The 18,536-nt window shown below is 40.7% G+C and overlaps 1 protein-coding gene across 2 annotated transcripts in view; it reads right to left on the bottom strand.

The window, feature by feature from the left end:
* CPQ (carboxypeptidase Q) overlaps positions 1 to 18,536 on the bottom strand; it is a 451,967-nt gene that overhangs the window by 190,732 nt on the left and 242,699 nt on the right. The window lies entirely within an intron of this gene.

Genomic DNA, 18,536 nt, shown 5'->3' with positions numbered 1-18,536 from the left:
TCCCTGAGAATGAATCATACTGAGAAAAGTAGAGCTTTGTGAAGGAGAGGCAAACACCTGACATCTTCTAAAAGCCTGGATTCAGCCCTACCAAAACTCTTCAGTTACATGAGAGAAGACATTTCCCTCTTATTAAACCAGTTTCACTACGTTTCTGAAACCTAAAACCAAGGATTCCTGATTAATACATAGGTATGGATGCCCTAATCTGAACGCATGGTAGAGGAACACGCAGGCCCCATAGTGGAAGGAAAAGAACATAACCGGGGATCACAGAGATCTGACTCTGTCCCTAAATGCTTAACCTTGGACGTGTCCCTTCAAAAAAATAAGGGGAAGTTCTAACAATGAACTCTAAGCTCTCCTTAAGCTTTGATATATTATGATTACAGATATTTAATCTATATATAGATTTTGGGAGTATGGAGAAGAGCCAGAAAAAGGCTGCTATAAATGACACATTTTGCAGGCAAAGGGAGGTGGGAGTGGGGGGCCTGTCCAGCTGAGCTGACAGGAAGGCGCCGGCAAACAAAGGTGGGTTGCTGACAGGAAAGTGAATGATCACGCAGATGAATTTCAATGACTTGACAATTTTTCCAGCATTGGCCCTGACTGTCAAAGAAACAAACTTCTGAGCCAAAGTCAAGACCTCTGCATTACCCATTCTCTTCCAGGAGGAAGGCTGTCCCAGAGGTGAGGAGATGAAGGAAGCCTCTGACATCACTGATGTGTGACTTGGGCCTTTTTGCTCCATTGTGCCCCATCTGGAATGCCCTCTTCACTGGGCTCTTCTGGCCTAAAGCCTATCTGACCTTCAGCACCCAGTCAAGGCCCTTCTCCACACAGTCTTCCCATGTCATTGTATCACACAGCAATCTCTCTGTTGTCCTTAATCCTAGGTCACTTGTTATGATTCCTCTGACTTAATTACTTAAAAATACCTCTCTGCAATGATGGGAGGTGCCCAGAGGATGCCAGAGAGCCCAGACCCAAGGGCACTCAGCTTCACAGAACTTGGCTGAGAACTTAGGTCTCTGGCCTACACATTCAGAGTTCTTCCCTCCATATCCACTAATGACACCTACGCTATCTTCTCTTCATGTTCCTGTTGCTTTTTCACTCAATGTTCAACAGTTCCCTCCCCCCCACCGCCCACCAATTTCTTACTGAGTGCCTCCTACATACTAGGCACTGTATGAGTTCCTTATGAACATTTTCTAACACCATCACAACCACCCTGGAGGTACACATCACCAGTCCCATTTTACAGATGAGGCACAGTGAGGCTGAGTGATCTGTTCAGAGTCACTTGTCCAGCTCCTGGCCAGAGCTAAGAATAGGAAGAGCAAGGATTTGAAACTAGGGTATCTAGCTGTGAAGCCATTCTTGTCCTTCTCTATCATCATAATCACCACCAACACCACATTGCTATCCCTGCTATTGCTTAGCAAGGAGTGGTCAATATAAAGACATTACCTAAAATTCTCCCAACCTTATGATGTCAGTAGTAATCTGAAATACTGACTTCCCCCAGGAAGCCTTTGCTGACCACCACACCTCAGAGTGGGTTGGAGCCCCTCTTAAGTGCTTTTATACCACCCTGTGCCTTCTCTGCCTGTTTTCACATTTAGCTAATAGCTTGAAAACCCCAGCTTTCTGTCTCCTCCACTGAATTAGAAGCAACTTAAAGGCAGGGACAATGTCTTGTCAATTGCTTATCTGTAAATAATTGTTGCATAAATAAGGTTGACAAAAGTCCACAAGAAGCTTTTGTTGACCTTTCAGAACCACTTTCCATTTCACCTTGGCCCCCTCAACCATACTTTTCAGGAGGGTGCAGCCACTTAGAAGCAGAGCAAGAACAAACTGGCCTGGGGATGCCAATAACAGCAAAGGAAAAAATCATCTCCTTTTGACTGGGGCTACACACTTGGCATTTCTCACCAAAGTTGGTATTTGTGACCTTAATGAGGCCAAGTCAAAACCAAGTCAAAGCTACTTGCAAGAGACAGATGGCAAAAGAGCGTAACATCTGCCAGAACTTTCAAATCACCAATTCTCTGTGGCAAGAGCTTTTGGTGGCTCTTTGCAAACATCCAGTGGGCCTCACTGAGCCATGCAGGAGTCTACAATCTGAGAGTTGACAGAAATAATCTCTTTAATCTATTCTGGCAATTTTTGTGGGATAAACCAGTTGGGAAGAAACCAGCGGTTGCTGGAGAACGGTAGAAATATTTTCAGAAAGGCCTCAATACCCTCTTACATGCATTCAGAATCACAGCATTTAAGCCCTTATTCCACAAACATCTACTTTCATGTGAGCAGCCATTTGTCCAACAAGTATTATTGTTTATCTATTAAGAATCAAGTACTCTCCTAGATGCTGGGAAGATAACGGTGAACATACAAAACCTGGTATCTCAAATGAACTCTTTTACCTGGAAGAGGCTGCTTATAAGGCCATTTTTACTCACCAGGGTCAAAGCACAACTACTTTATCAGATAAACCAATGTTTGTTTGTTTGTTTGAAAAGTAGGACCACGAGGTAATTCGTGATGACTGGAAAGGTAGGTTGGAGCCAAGTTGTGAAGAGTAGGGAAAGAATATAATCAGTTTTGCATGATTAAGTGGTATTTAGAGCAACAGACATTTAGTAAACTAGTTTATACAGTTAAAATGGATGAACTAAACATGGATAAGTCTTTAAATGTGTAATAATAATGTTAAATTAAATCAATCAAGTTGCAAAAGGATATTTTTTATGACACTACTTGTTTAAAAATTTAATACTAAAAATCAATAACCTAATTTGAGTACTGCATATGTAATAAAAACAATCAAAATATGCATAGGAATGATATATACAGACTTCAAGAAGTGAATTCTATAGAGAAGATACAAGGAAGATATGGGCAGAACTTTAACTATATCTATATTATTTTGTTTGCCTGCCTGCCTGCCTTCCTCCCTTGCTTCTTTCCTTCTTTTCTTTATTCAGGAGGCATCTGAAGCAAATATAGCTAATTGTTAGTATCTGTTCAGTCTGGGGAGTGAATATATACATGCTTGTCTTTTCCTGATTTTTTGTGTTTTTCTAGTGTGTTTGAAATTTTTTATATTAAAAATGATTTAAAAAAAAAAGAAAGAAACACTGAGTTTAGGGACTCAGTGTTAGAGATTGCTATATAGAAAATCCAGAATAAAAGATTTTGAGTTTCCCCCTGGGAAAGTTACTGATTGGCTAGAGGGGAAAAGTCCACAGAGATCCATAAGTATCATTCAGGGCAAGAGGACTAAACTCACACCAGGAAGATCCTGGTTCACTAGACCAAGTTCTACTCAAATCTTTCACCATCCCAAGATGCAGTCTGGCACTCTTCTCTCAACCCTGTCAAATGAGGCACCTTCTACTCGGAGCAATTTTTCCCTTAGAACTCTTTTTGGAGCTGGGAGAAATAGGGTGTGTGGAGAAAGCAGTAGTCCTAGAAGTTTAAGATCCTCAGACTACTGCCTTGTTAGTCCCAGAGCTCAATGATCCCAAGCTAAGGGATAGCTGTAGGTGCTTCAAGTAGGGATTCCAGATGAAGAAGGGGAGGATGTCCCGGAGCAAGCTAAGCTGATGGCAGCCCCCGTGCATTCCTCCTGCTATGTCTGTTCCTACTCTGAAGGCCAAGTGTCAACCAGCTTAGGTGATCACAGCAGCTGTACAGGGCTCAGGAGATTTGGCTCTCCAAGTTGGTAAATAGAACAAGAGCAAAAGAAAGAGCAGGACTAAAGTAAAAACAAACAAGCAAGCAATGGGGTTGTATGAACAGTACGGCAATTTATCCAGGGCTACCATAAAAATGTAAGACTGAAACTTCATTTCTGCCAAAACTTCTTTAGATAAGAAGGAAACATACTTGTCCTCTGTGGTGCAATAGAAAAGTTAAAAAGAAGAAAAAAGACAGAAATGAAACCATTTTACCCATTTCCTGTTTGAACCTAGCATGGCTATAAAAGGCAAAAAGGCCAGACCAGCATTGCTGAACTTTAGTGAATAGCCTTGATCCCGGCGATATTCTAAGTGCAAGTCAGTTACCTCTCATCCAGTGACATGATCTTTGCTTCAAAAAAACTTTTGTGGGGAAGAGGGGAAGAGAGGCCAGAGGCCTGCACGTGTGTCTGATGAAAGGTCAATGTGGCCTTTGGTATGCACACGCCACTGACAGAAGAAGGGGAGAACATTCTTGGGTTTCCTCTGGTCCCTCTGCCACCTGCAAGGGGATCACCTGCCAAGGGAGCTGATGCAAAGGAAGGTTATAGGACTTAGCACACTGATGTCCCTCTTTGCCCCATGAATACCTCTCTGTGGGACAAATATCTCCCTCCTCCCGGCGGTGTTGACAGACCCAGGTCCAAGGTGATATAAATCTGTCCGACATTCCAATAGCTCATCAGAATTTTCCCTTATCTTGGAGTCCAGCCAGCTACAACTATCTCCATTCCTACCCTTTGCCAGGCAGTGAAAGGACACATCTGTTGGTGCTCCTGTGAAGGGACCTGGCACTGTCCTCTGCATTCTGCAGACCTGAAAAGTCATCTCTGGGAGAACCAAGAGCACAGCGAAGGCTTTCTATCTAAACACTGGGAAATGGGGGTGTACAAATTATGCCTCTGGTTAAACAGATGGTTTAAAACTAAAAATCTCCAAAGAATATCATCCTTGTTACCAGAGACAGAACTTTTTGTTAATAGTGTTTGTGAGAGTTTGATTTATGTAGAATAGAAATAGCCAAAGATCAAACCTCTGAAACAGCGATTCTATGGACTTCATTCTATAGAGGAGCTGGAAGGTAAGATCAATTCTTTACTCCAAACAGACTCTGCACAGATGAACGGGATGAACATTTAAATATCTCCCAAAAAAATCACTCTAGAAAAAAAGAAATGTAACAGTTCTCTTAATTCCTCATCCTCTCAAGACGTAAGGAGATCTAGTTGCTAGCCATTTGCTGGGCTAGAAGAAACATGTGTCCTTCTTGGCTCTGTAACTTTCTATGTATTTGATTCCTTGATCTTGGGCTCATGTGAAGCTGAGGGATTTTAAGGAGAGAAGATGACACTGTGTTTTCCCTGTTCATTTCTACTGTGATAGAAACACCTATAGTTTCTGAATACGTCTCAGGAAACCTGTATCGTCTTCTTGATCTCCTAACAGTGAGGTTCAGAAAGGATAAGCTTCCCCCTTCTTGATTTCTGACTGTTCCAGCTGGGGGTGTTTCTTGATATAACACCTGCTGAACACAGCCCCCCATACATACACACACACACACACACACACACACACACACACTGAGATCTCAACACACAGAAAAGGCTATTTTCAAAGCATAGCAATTTGAAAAGAAACTCACTTCTGGGACATAGATCTACTGAATACTGAATTCTTTACCTGATTTTTTCAGTTTGAAGCAAGCACAAGTAATTATATTTGAGCATAACTCACGTGTGTGCTTACATACACACTCCTGAAAATAAGAGAATATAGTGAAAGTACATTTTCAACCCAAGCTCTACTGTGTAGGAAAACTTAGGGGAAAAATTAAGTGTATTTCACAGAGACAGAATTGGTGAGAAGCCATGCTCTGAACTAGGCTGAAGAAAACTATAGGAATATCCGACTGGATTTCTGAGATTAAGCCAGAGGAGTTAAAATTTGAGATGGAACTGCACTCCCACTCCCTAGAATCGAAACTGAGAAACTTGAGTTTATTGGGGGAAGCATACAAGAAAGCTTAGAAAGATGAGCAATTCTGTTTTATCTCCTAAAGTAGATCTTCTTTACAGTATAAATGACTAAACATCTTATCTTCCAACATTCCTCTGAACCAACACAAGATCTCATCTGCTCCCCAAGACCTTGGGGAGGCCTTCCTCATGCCAGCAAAATGAACGTTACACATTCTATTTCTTTTTCCCTTAAAAGAATCTCTCCAGGAAGTTTTGGTCCCCTATCCCTCCTCAATAATAGAAAGAAAGGAAGGAAGAGAGAAAGAGAAAAAAAGAGAAAGAGAGAAAGCATCTGGGATTTTAAACTATCACTTATTTAAATCAGAATGATCATCCATCATTCAAAAGCCTGCACAAGCTCTTAATATAAATGCTTGTTAACAGTTCATTAGGAAGTCAGGTGCAAAAATAAGGTTGGAAGGGGAGAGCATCTTCTCATTGAGAATAAATTATAATAAAAATACAGGTTTTAAATAGTTTATAATTCTAGAAGGGACCCGGGTTGAGGAGTTCATGTTTTGTTTGTTTCAGACTCAGCAGAAAGCCTTCAGGCCCTGGACTCCTCAAATTAAAATGAGATCCAAATCCAAGCAAATTGTTTCTTCTGATTTGCTGCCCTCAGACTTGGAATATAATTTCCCTGCGTCAGGGTCTGAACTTTGGAAGCCCATCTTGCAAGCAGCTTTCAGTCCATGAACAAAGTTGAAGACACCTCTGCTTTTCACGGGAAGAGTCAGTGATGTGGAGAATCTGGTGGCTCTTCAGAGCACAGCCCAGGTGGGTGCAGTCTAAACACAAGGCTGTTTGCTTTCTGTTCTGGAACCGTTGAGCATGGAGGTAAACTGCTTACCTGTGTTTGCCTGTGTTTGCCTGCCATGAGCAGGAGAACCTGATTAAAAATGATGTAGCCAGCAAAAAGACAAACATCTAATAGACACGTATCACCCACAAATCACAAGGCTGCCTCTCTGCTGCTAAATAGAAGGTCAGCAACTTTCTTTCCTTCCCTTGCAACCCTCTCTCATAGCAAGGCTCAAGTGTTGGCTTATTCTTAATTCCAAGTAGGCAGATATTAGACGGCTCACAAGAAAGGAACATGAATCCCTTAATATTGGATTTCCTGACAACTGATTTATGCTACCATGCCAACGTTACCTTCTTTAATTTCATTGCTTTGGTTTACATTCTTGTGAAAAGCACAAAGCTGGTAGGTTATTAGTGCATAAATGCTCCAGGGTTTGGAACTGAAGGAGCACTTTTCCCATACTCCCTGTCTTATGATATTAGAAAATGCTTCCTGAGAGTAAGAGCTGGGCATGGTCAACCTAAAATGAACTGAGTGATTGGTCGGTTGTAAAACACCATGATGGACTTGAGCTGCACAGGACCTACTGGTCTGGCCCTGCCGATTTTCAATGAATGTGTCTGTTTTAAGATGGATGCAACTGGAGGAGGGCGCAACTACCTCTTGGCATAATGTATACCATGGGATAAAGCATGGCAGGATGGAGAAATAAACCAGAATTAACCACCTGAGTGCAAATGTCGCTGTGCTGACAAACAGAGATTAGAAGGAATTCAGATCCTCTCAGGGCTGGGTTTATTTGAAGGAAAGGAGGACCTGGGGTCTAAGCAGATAAGAGAGGATGGTGGAAATGTCTCAGCTAGCTTGGTTTCTAGAATATAAAGTGCCTCTCTGATGTGCTTCTAGGTTGAGGTAAGTGGAACCATATTCTAGTTCCCAGGAAAGAGTCCTTGGGCCCCCTTACTTTCCCTCTGCTGGGAGAGCAGTGAGCTTTCCACACTTCCTCAGCACCAGCTCTTTCATAAGGAGCTCATCCCCACTGTGCCCCCAAGGCCAAGGCCACCCCCTTGCACTACTCCAGGGGACATCATTCTCAGGGAGTCAGCAAGTGTATGAATGCAACCCCTCAGAGCATAACAATGGGAATGGAGCCCCTGGAGCTCTGTGGCTTCCCTCTCCTTGAAAAAGTCTCTGAAAGCTATAGAAGGCCAGTGTGACCCAGAACTGCCCTTCATGTGCTTTGTTTCCCAGCAAAATCCTTAGTTTTAGGAAACCAACATGACCCAGCACTGGTGGACCAAGATTCTCCTGGGAGACCCCAGCTGGATGCTGCATTATGAGGACAACAGGAGGGGGAACAACCCTGTTTACCGTCCCCAGCCCACAGGTTATCAGGAAGTCAAACAGGTATCTCAATCAAGCATTCACTCTCCCTTCCCCAGGTCTGCCTCCTTGAGAGACGTAGAATGGCTCAGAAGGAACTCTGAGGAGTAACCTAAGGCACTGCCCTCTGCCCTCAAGACAGTATATAAATGAAGTCACATGAAAATATGTCACATTTAAAACCTGAAAGAAAGACTGCACAACCTTATTCAGAAAACCCTTCCCAAAGTTTTCTAGTCATAACTCTGCTACATAAATTTCTCTTGTAGCTTAAGCCCATTTGGTCTTTTACTATTCCAGCCTAGAAAATCTTTTATGTAAGAAATGTGGCAGGTTAAAAAAAAACTTATTTATGGAAATGAAGATTGACTTTCAGATCCTCCTAGGAATCTGTACTTTTATTTCCAAAAAGGTAGCCCAGGGCTTAATACATGGTAGGCATTCTTTAAATGTTTACCAAATGAATGATTCATTGAAACATTTCAAAACTTTGGGGGAAGGTTTTTTTCTCCTATAGTGGCAGAAACGGGAAGAATAACTTGAAGCTAGAAAGAGACAGACTTAGACATGAACTGTTCGAACTGCCCAAAGATTTACATTGGAGAATGAGCTCCATGTCACTGGGGATATTCAAGCTGGACAACCAGAATGTTGTCAGAGGTATCTAGGAATTGGAAGGGTGGTTGGGCTGGTTTGATCCTCAGAGTAAGCTGAACTAGAATACAAGGCCAACTATAACAGTCTTTAAGAGGTATAACAAGATTTTCTGGGTCTTGAGAGAAGGGAGCAATCACATCCAGGTAGGATGGTAGTTCTCCGTCTCAGCTGCATACTGTAACCACTTGAGCTTTTAAAAATAAAGAGACCTGAGAAGCGCCTGGGTAGCTCAGTCAGTTAAGTTCCGACTCTTGATTTTGTCTCAGGTCATGATCTCAGGATCATGAGATCGAGCCCCATGTTGGGCTCCACATTCAGCACAGAGTCTGTGTCCCTCTTTCTCTACTTTTACCCCCACTTGTGCTCTCTCTCTCTCTCTCTCTAAATTAATTTTTTTTTTTTAATGAAGAGAATTGAATCTCACCTCCAGAAGTGCTGATTTAAATGATCTGGGGTGTAGCCTGGGCAAAAAGACTTTTGGTAGCTCCCTGACTACATCCTGTTCCCCAAGATGCACTGAACTGGAAGAAATAGAAGCTTCATTAAAGAAGGATAAATTATGCCTGAGCCTTAAAGGTTGGGTAACATTTGAAATGGGGAGAAAGATAGAGCATTCCTGGCACAACCTGGTATATGTTTGATAAATACATATTATGGAGCATCCATAAATGAATGCAAAAAAGAAGATCAATTTACTAATTTTTGGTACAGTTCATGGGCTCTTGTTCTTAGGTATAAATTCCAAGTGGATTTCTTTCATGCATTCAATAACTATTTCCCATTTATTAGTCACTCACAATTACTTTTGTCCTCAGCCCAGTAGTATGGGATGTGTAGTATAGGATTACACAAAAGGATGGGTGGCTATGTTAAATTGAAAACAAAACAAAAAAACAAGGTCAATTCAATGATAAAGGGTTAATGAAAATCTTTTCAATGGACCCAAAGTAGATGACATTCTAAGCCTGACACCCGAGAAAGTATTAAGAGTCATAGAGTTTCTTTGTTTTTTAATTAGTTCAATAGTACCTGGTAAATTAAGCCCAGCAAACCAAGCACTCAACAATCAATCATTGTATCTAGTCTGGTTTTATATCCATCTCCTCTTCTCTGAAATCAAATATTTCTCTCCCAACTTTCCATGAAGAGTGTCGGCTTCCTAACACACATAATTAGGGAGTGAATGGGTGATAAAACAAACTGCATTAGCCATTAGAAGAGTTATACTACATGGATGTAATCATTCTTCGTAAAATAAAAAAAAAATCATTACACAAGAGTTGCAAAATATTCCTTTCAAATGACAGATGATAAATCAAATGGGCATGATTAACGTCAGTACAGGGAAATTTGCAGTGGAGCTTTTGGTTGCGATATTTTTCTTGTCTGTATAAATCTGCTGAAAAGAGGCTGTAGAGAAAGGGGAAGCTATATATATTCAGGAAATGAGTAAGTCCAATTCTAAACATAGTGCTATGTTTCTGCACATGAAATAGAGTAAATGCTCACTCTGGTAAACTTTACTGGAAAATGGACAACTCACATGCATTTCCATTTGAAGCAGTTGGGATGGCCACAGAAGTCGAAGCAGATTCTTTGGCCACCCCACCCCACAGCCTGCAAGCCCACCTTTGGGTTCACCTGCAGTCGTGAACAGAACCTGTTCATGCCCCTGTCCTCTGCTTTTCTGCCCACGGGCTTTCTCTGGCACTGGAAGCCTACTAGAAGGCAATCTGGAAAATGCCATGGATTTAATGCTCCCAGGGTAACTTCCAACCAAGGAAGACAACAGTCAGTAGGTAAACATCTCAGCTTTGCTATCCTTTGGTGGGACGATTCTAAAATGTTCTACAGAGTTTCTCAAAAAAATCCCCAGCAGGACTGAGGCCACTTGCCTATAGCAATTACCCATGTCTTAAATGCATCCTTTTTGGATTTTTTTCCCTTTGTTTTACCTCTTTATCTCACTTTGGCTTCCTGGAACCACCTACCAAATAGACTATTTCTATTATAGGGTCGAATTCTCTATTATAGGGTCTGCTTTTGAAGAATCAAACTAAGAACAGAGCATCTAATCTTTCATTATCTTCCTACTTTAGTCAGGGAAATAATGATGCTTTGAGAATATGCTCTGCATGCATGTAGTAGCTGCTCAATAGATGATGGATGGATGGATGGATGGATGGATGGATGGATGGATAGAAAGATGGGTAAATGGATGGATGGACAAAGAAGAGTATGTTACTGGGGACAATGGATAAAATAATAAGATAAACGCTGGCCATTGGGAAAAAAATAACATTTGAAGAAAGAGAGAGAAATAGAAGATAAAGGATGACTGGATTATTCCCATTGGCTAGGTTCTAGGATCTAGTTGAGTGATTCTGATGGAAGAGCTATGCCAGTGTAGGGATGAAAAAAGGAGGTATTCCATGGGAGACAAGCACATTAAAAATATACTCTCTCTGAATACCCAGACCCTGTGTTTAACTGCAATACCACTGATGATTCAAGTTCGTATTTTACACAGTTTCTGTATACTTCTTTGCATCATAATCTTAACAATTTCAGCTTAATGCATTACTTTTAACCCCCAGGTTAGAACTTTGATTTCCAGAGAGATGATATTTAAAAAAAAAAAATCATGCAAGGATAGTATAGAAACCAAGGGAAGAAAGAGCATCAGAAAGTCAAACTGGTTAATTGTGCCCCAGGCCACTAAGAGGTCTGGTATGATCTTGACTGCAAGGTCCTTATCCCTGCAGCTGAGTCCTGGCTAAGATGGCTTCCATATTCAGGGACAACGTCTCCTACAGATAGGGTTGAACTACTCCTGGTAGGTAGCCTACTACCTTTTACTTACTTTTGGCCCAAGGGAAGGTGGAGCTATCCTGATAGAAGCAGCTCTTCTAACTCCCCTATCCCTGCAGGGAATTCATTCTCACAGAGACATGTAGCAATGGACTTAGGGGAGGGACCAATGCTAAGGAGTGGTCTCACTTGCACAGTCCTGCCACTAGCTCAATTTTGAGTTTCAGCTAATCCTATGGGATACGCTACCCAGTCAAGTACCAGAGGACTATTCAGACCCTGCCTTGGATGCTCCAAGCCCTCTGTACACCATGGTGGTCTAACCAAAACCAACCAGGTATGCACTCATCTAAAGAAATTGGCTCTTCCAGCATATTATGATCTGTTAAGTATTCACTTTAGAGGACTTTCTACATTGGCAATAGAGATAACTATAAGGAATCTGGTTAAAATTGTTACAGATAAATAGTATCATTCTACTTAATCAGAAAAGGATGAAATATTTAAAAAGGCTTTCAGGTTCAGAGAGACATTGTTGAAAGCTGTAATATATTTTTTACTTGTTTTTAAGTAAAACAAAACCCTACTACATAGGGTCATGAAGAACAGGAAAACAATGAATTACCCCTGCCTCATGTTTCGGTGACTAGTCAGTCAAATAGTTTCCAATCCTGTTTGGCAGCCCAGGCTGAGTACATGGAATTCACAGTGGTCTATCCCCTTCCAAAGGAAAAAGAGAAACAAATTAGGGGGTTAATCCTTGCTGTCTGATGAACTCCCACTGTCCGAATCACATGCTGCTGAATAAACAGCTTTAAAGGCTCTGTTTGCAAAAAACATTTTGATTATCATCCAAAGTTTTTTTTCCCCCAAACCCTCTACTTATGTCATCTTGTAAAACAGACAGTTGGAAAAGTATTAGGGGTTGAACCTAGTTGGGAAGAATGGGTTGTCATAGTTACTGTTTTATAAATATGGGCTCTGGACCAATTCCAATGCTGATCATACTTAGGAAACATCTTTCTAATTAGATGGCCAGGGAACTAAAGTTACATATTCTGTGTGGTCACACAAGAATAGCGACGGTTTCTGAAATTAAAAAATTTAATTTAAGAAGATGAATTTTTAATTATTGTTTCTCTTAGAGGGAAGAATAGGAGCATTCTTCATTTCTTGAAGTAAAATTTTGGGTAAGAAAAATATAATATACATAAATGTCTTTAAATTGTAGTCTAAAAATAACAGAGAAGAAATCCCAAATCAAAGCTTTACCTCAATGTCCCCTTCCTGTCCATTTATGATATTTCCATATATGAGCAAGCAGTTATCACTTTAAATAATTGAGTGACTATGACCATAAACTAAGATTATATAAGGTCAGTAATATCAGACTGCTTACTACATTACTTTGAGGGCAGCTTTTACAAATTTCTACAGACATTTTTCTAAGGATAAAGGAGAACCTCGAAAGTTTAATTTGAGGATGGGGAAAGGTATATTTTCAATATAAAAAAGAAACTACAGCGTAACCTCATGGAAAGGAAAGGTCTCCCTGGCTCCAGAGCCAAAATTTTCTGTTCAGCCACATCGCTCCATGCTGAACACATTAATTCCTACCTCAAAAACTGATGTCTAAATTCCGGCTCATAACAGGTACTCAATATATATTCCCAGAATGAATGAACAAACTAAACATTGATCTAACTGCATGGAATATCTTGAAAGCAAAAACAAAAAAACAAACACACTACAATAACAACAACAACAGGGACATCAATATTCCATTCTTCACTTTCAGTGGAACAATGACAGAGAATTGAAACACATTAGATTCTGGAAGCTGAGTAATAAACAAACATACTCTCTCTTCAGATTTGGCATGTTTGCTGTTTTCTTCATCCCAGCATTAGGCAGAAAGCCATAGTTGCCTATGTTAACCTGTCAGTGGTAACCTGTCAAAACCATCTTATAACAAGTCAAGTATATAAACTACACTAGGAAGAACAGGTGCATTCTCTACCCTTGTGGTAACAGTGAGAGACACTCCAATAAAGTGAAAAGAGAAGGAGATTTAAATCAGATAGCCTGGCTTCAAGTCCCACCTGTGTCGTGAGCAGCTATGTGTGTGTATAGATTCTCTGAGGCCCCAGTTGCAACATCTATAAAACGAAGTTAATAATAACACTTACTTTAGAGGAGTGGGTGAGATTCAAATGAAGTGTGTGAAGAGTGCTTTATAAACTATAAGGAATAAAATAAAATCAGAAATTCCAAATTCTACTCCTCAGTGCCAACTGTATTAGTTTGCTAGGGCTGCCTGAACAAAATAGCACAGACTAGGGGGCCTCAACAACAGAAATTTATTTTCTCACAGTTCCGGAGACTGCAAGTTTGGTTTCTCCTAAGGCCCATCTCCTTGGCTTGCAGGTAGCCTCCTTTCTCTATCTCTTTGCATGGTTGTTTCTCTGTGCACATGCACCCGTGTGCCCCAATTTCTTCTTCTTCAAATGATACCAGTCATATTAGAATAGGGCTCACCCTAAGGGCCTCATTTTCACTTAATCACATCTTTAAAGACCCAATTTCCAAACACAGTCACCTTTTGAAGTACTGGGGATTAGGACTTCAATGTATGAATTTGGGGGGAAGAGAATTCAGGGGGAACAGAATTCAGCCCATAACACCAACTAAATATAAGTTTTAATATAAAAATGTGGTGAGGGGATGAGACTTTGAAACAACACTGAAGGCTGATCTGCTGACTAATTAGCAGAATGCCAGAGTTAAATTATAGCCTTTGGAGAGAACAATATATTATAATTGTTAAGAAAACAAGTCCATTACCAAATAACACATTTATTTACACCAATGGCCTCACAACATTAACAGCTAAATGGAGTAACTAATGGACTTTAGATCATAAGAAATGATTCGTATAGCTGTTCTTTTCCTTGGCTGCTAGAACACAATCTTTCAATTTAATAGGGCTTAGTGAAGACACTACCACTGCTTCCCTGGGTTGCTAAATTTTCTTTGCCCCATCCCAAGACCCACCCCCAAATTTTTTTCACTAAACTTTTTCAAGTTATTTTAGACAACCATCAAATACTTGCATGGCCTTATTTTAACTGTCATATAGAGTAATCTTTGTTGAAAGCTTATCACATTCCAGGCATTATGCTAAGTGTTCTACATACATTACCTTGTTTTATCCTCATACCACCCAATAATGTAGTATAAAAAAACTGAGGCTCTGAGAAATTAATGACCTACCCATTTGGTCAGCGAAGGAGCTAAGATTCAAGGTCAGCTCTAACTCCAGAGTCTACATTCTTAATTGTTACCTCAGTGGCTTTCTTATCTTAACCCTAACTAAACTTCCAAGTTAATTTCATCACTAAAGTAATTAGTTCTAAAGGTTAGGCTACACCCCAAATCAGAGCAAATCTGCGCAGAAAAGATATTAAAGTATGAAAGATGCCTCTATCTAATTAGAAAAATCCAGTTCTTTTGGAAATCTCCCAAATTATAGTATCCTCAATTTCCTACAATTCCTTTCCAGGTCACCCTAGAACCCTGAGAGGCAGCACAGTCTTAGGGCATAACACTGGGTAAAAACTTGAAAATGTGAGATTCTAGTTCAGCCCAACATTACCGTTTAACTCCTAAGATGGTGTCTGAGCAACGACAATGTATTCCAGAGGTGTTCAGAGTGACTGTGGCAAACATAGTCCTGTTCACTTATTCTTAGATTCAGTAAGCATGTATTAAGTGTATGTCACACAGTCAGCACAGTGCAAGGCTCACGGTGCGCCCACATTAGATAGATGTGGTCCCTCCCTAGATGGGCTCACAGTCTAGTGGGGAAAATGGACAGATGTATTACAATTACAGTACAGTGTGGCATGTGCATGGAAAGAGGTACAGTCAGAATTCTATGGAAGACAAAAACAAAGTAACTTACTTTGCTTGAAGGACTCAGCCATTCCTTCTCCAAAGAGGCAACATGAGCTAAGTCCAGTGCAGGTCATAGGAAATGCAGCCCAGGCGCAAGACTTCTTGTTTAAATTGGGGCTCCCTTTTCTTTTTAAAATCATCCCCATCCAAACAACCACAGCTTAAGAAACACAAACACCAACCCCATCTTTGAGGAAATTTAAAGACATCTGTAACACTGAATCACATGAAGTGAAGGTACAAAGTAAATACAGGAATTTTTGCTGACTTGGCAGAGTAAATCAAGAGGAACCTACGTGCCTCCAGATGGTATACCTAAGCTGCATTACTGCAGAGAACCTAAGGAAGGTACAGTAATGAGAGGTACCAGCTACCTGTATGGCAGGGGTAAGACGCAGGATTGAAAGCAGGAAGTTTGCTTGAAAGTATTTATGAAAAGCATGTATACCCCCAGGCCCTTACTTCCTTCATGCCCACACAAGCGCCTGCAAGCCACATTCTCCCAAGGCCAGCAAACAGGCATATAAGTCTCACAGAAGGAGACTCAGAAAGGCTTGGAACTCAGTGACTGGGCACAGTGGAAGGAAGGGTAATGCACCAATCTGAGAATAGGGAGATTAAGTGAAAGCCTGCGTATAAAACAACAAGAACCCCTGTCTCCTTTTCTACCCAGTTCCCACATACAAGCAGCCTTATTCCTGGCTCTGCATGCTTATTCTCAATGAAGTAGCCCAGAGAACAGAGGGTCCTGGGAGGTGAGGATGAGGAGTAAGAAGAACTGAACGTTATCTTACAAGTTTGATTATATATGAGAAAAAAAATGCGGGCTGGGTAAGAGCGGTAAGTACATAGAATGAGGTAATTATTAATTCCAGGGCTTTCAAAAGTTAACAAAAGGGTTAATAGACACCGAATACTGGCTTAATTAAAAAAAATGTGGAGGTGCCTGTGTGGCTCAGTTGGTTAAGTGTTTGACTCTTGATCTCAGCTCAGGTCTTGAGTCAGAGCCGTGAGTTCAGGCCCCATGTGGGACTCCACATGGGGCATGGAGCCTACTTGAAAATAAATAAATAAATAATTTGAAGATTGTGAAATAACTATACTGTGAAGAAATGGGTAAGGGCAAGGAGGTGAAATAAAGCTAATCCCTCACCTACAATAATTAGGAGATCAATGGATCAATTTGAAAATTGACAGCTCGAGAGAGAGCTGTAAGGCACATGACTCCGCTGTACGGATGTAAACAGCTAAGAGTTGCAAGTGCTGCTCTTGGGAAGCAGGTCAGGATGGAGTGGGGGTAGGAGGGACTGCTGTTTCTGTTATAAGCCCTTCAGCACTATTTGACATCTTCAGCTATGTATTTATCCTCTGAGTAAATAAAAACACACTTTTAAAAATATCATGGTGTAAAACAACCCTACTGCAGAAGGAGGGAAGAAGGTGCTCATCTAAGTCACTCCGGAAATGAGTGGAGTCCGTAAGGCTAAAGGTGAAATGAAGTGTGCTACAAGCACCGGCTTCTGAAGCTGCTTCCCACAGGGGTACGAGTTCCCAGCACCGAAAGCGGAACTGAACAATTAAGTACACGTAGGGAGGCTGGTGGGGGCCAGCTTTCCCATTGTTGGGGTGACGCGTTACAGGAAAGAGGACAAGGTTACAATGTGGTTAGGCATTAGAGCTGGGGACATTAGTATGAATTCATGTTTAACTTAATATAGACACAGATGGTTACACATAGAATTATTTATAGATATGTGTACACAAATGGGTTAGTATACAAACCCGCACCTCCTTGCTCTGTCAGTTGAGAGGATCTGCAAGCTATGACACCCCAGTAATAACAAGCATACCTAATGCCAGATCTTGGTTTTTAATGCCATTCTCCAATAAAAGAACTAGGGCTCCTTGGAGTAATGGCTGATTTTAGAACAAGGGCAGGAAATATGCAAGATAAGCCTAGAGCATCTTGCACTGCCAGAAAGCAAGGAAGTGCTTTAAACAAAAACAAAAACAAAAAACACCACAATAATGGAAGTATGTCAAAGGGACATACAGAGCTCCCAATGGCCAAAGTAGAACAATTTGAGCAACAAAGTAAAGTAGTATTGGATTATAACCCCAAATATAGGATAAATATCCATGCACCCATACTAATTAAATAAATGATTGAAAAGGTAGACAGACAGACAAGGGAAAATAGTCAAATCCCCTGTGCAGAAGAATTACAAATAATTTATGAGATACTCCACCCTTAAGGAGGTAGAGCATAACTCAACTCCTGTTAAGTGTGGGCTCCACACACTGACTTCCTTCCAGAGAATATAGTTGTGTAAAGGGGAAACAGATTACAGTGGAGGAAACTGGCAAATACAACCTCAGCCAGATTTTCAAGGTCGATATCAACAGTGATAAGTCATGTTGAGAGCATCTACCCTTGATGTGATGTGATGAGAGGGGTGCTTTACCTCTGGGGTCTTCCTCCCAAAAATATATTACCCAGTCTAATCATTAGAAAAATGTCAGACAAATTCCAACTGAGGGACATTCTATAAGATATCTGATTGATACTTCTCAAAACTATAAAGGCCATCAAAAACTAGGGAAGTCTGAGAATCCATCACACCATGAGGAGTCTAAGGTATGAGATTTCTAAATGTAGTGTGGATCCCTGGGTAAGACTCTGAAACAAGAAAAGGACATTAGAGAAAAACTGAAGAAATGTCAATAAAATATGGATCAATATCAATATTGGTTCATTAATTATGACAAATGTACCATAGTAATGTAAGATGTTAATAGTAACTGGGTGTGTGCTATATGGGAACTCTGCACTGTTTCCACAATAATTCTGTAAATTCAAAACTGTTCTTAACTAAAAAGTCCACTTTAAAAAGGACTGCAAATTTCCATAATTTCTACTCTAACACACCATTTTAAACTCACAAGTTTCTAACACTCTTAGCAGAAATGAAGTGATATAAGGGAAAATATTATTTGGTTTAGTTCCTATCCATGATCCCTTTGAATTCGAGAACTTTTGAAACTGTAGGCAACAACCTTCACGATGCTTTCAACATGCTGTGCCCCATCACGACATATACGTGGGCACTAGAAGATTAAGTCTGTATCAGGATATTTTGTCAGTGAACA

The sequence above is a fragment of the Zalophus californianus genome, chromosome 4, assembly GCF_009762305.2.
Source record: "Zalophus californianus isolate mZalCal1 chromosome 4, mZalCal1.pri.v2, whole genome shotgun sequence".
Taxonomy (NCBI): domain Eukaryota; kingdom Metazoa; phylum Chordata; class Mammalia; order Carnivora; family Otariidae; genus Zalophus; species Zalophus californianus.
The sequence above is the reverse complement of the archived record's forward strand: the minus strand, read 5'-3'. Positions and strand labels throughout refer to the sequence as shown.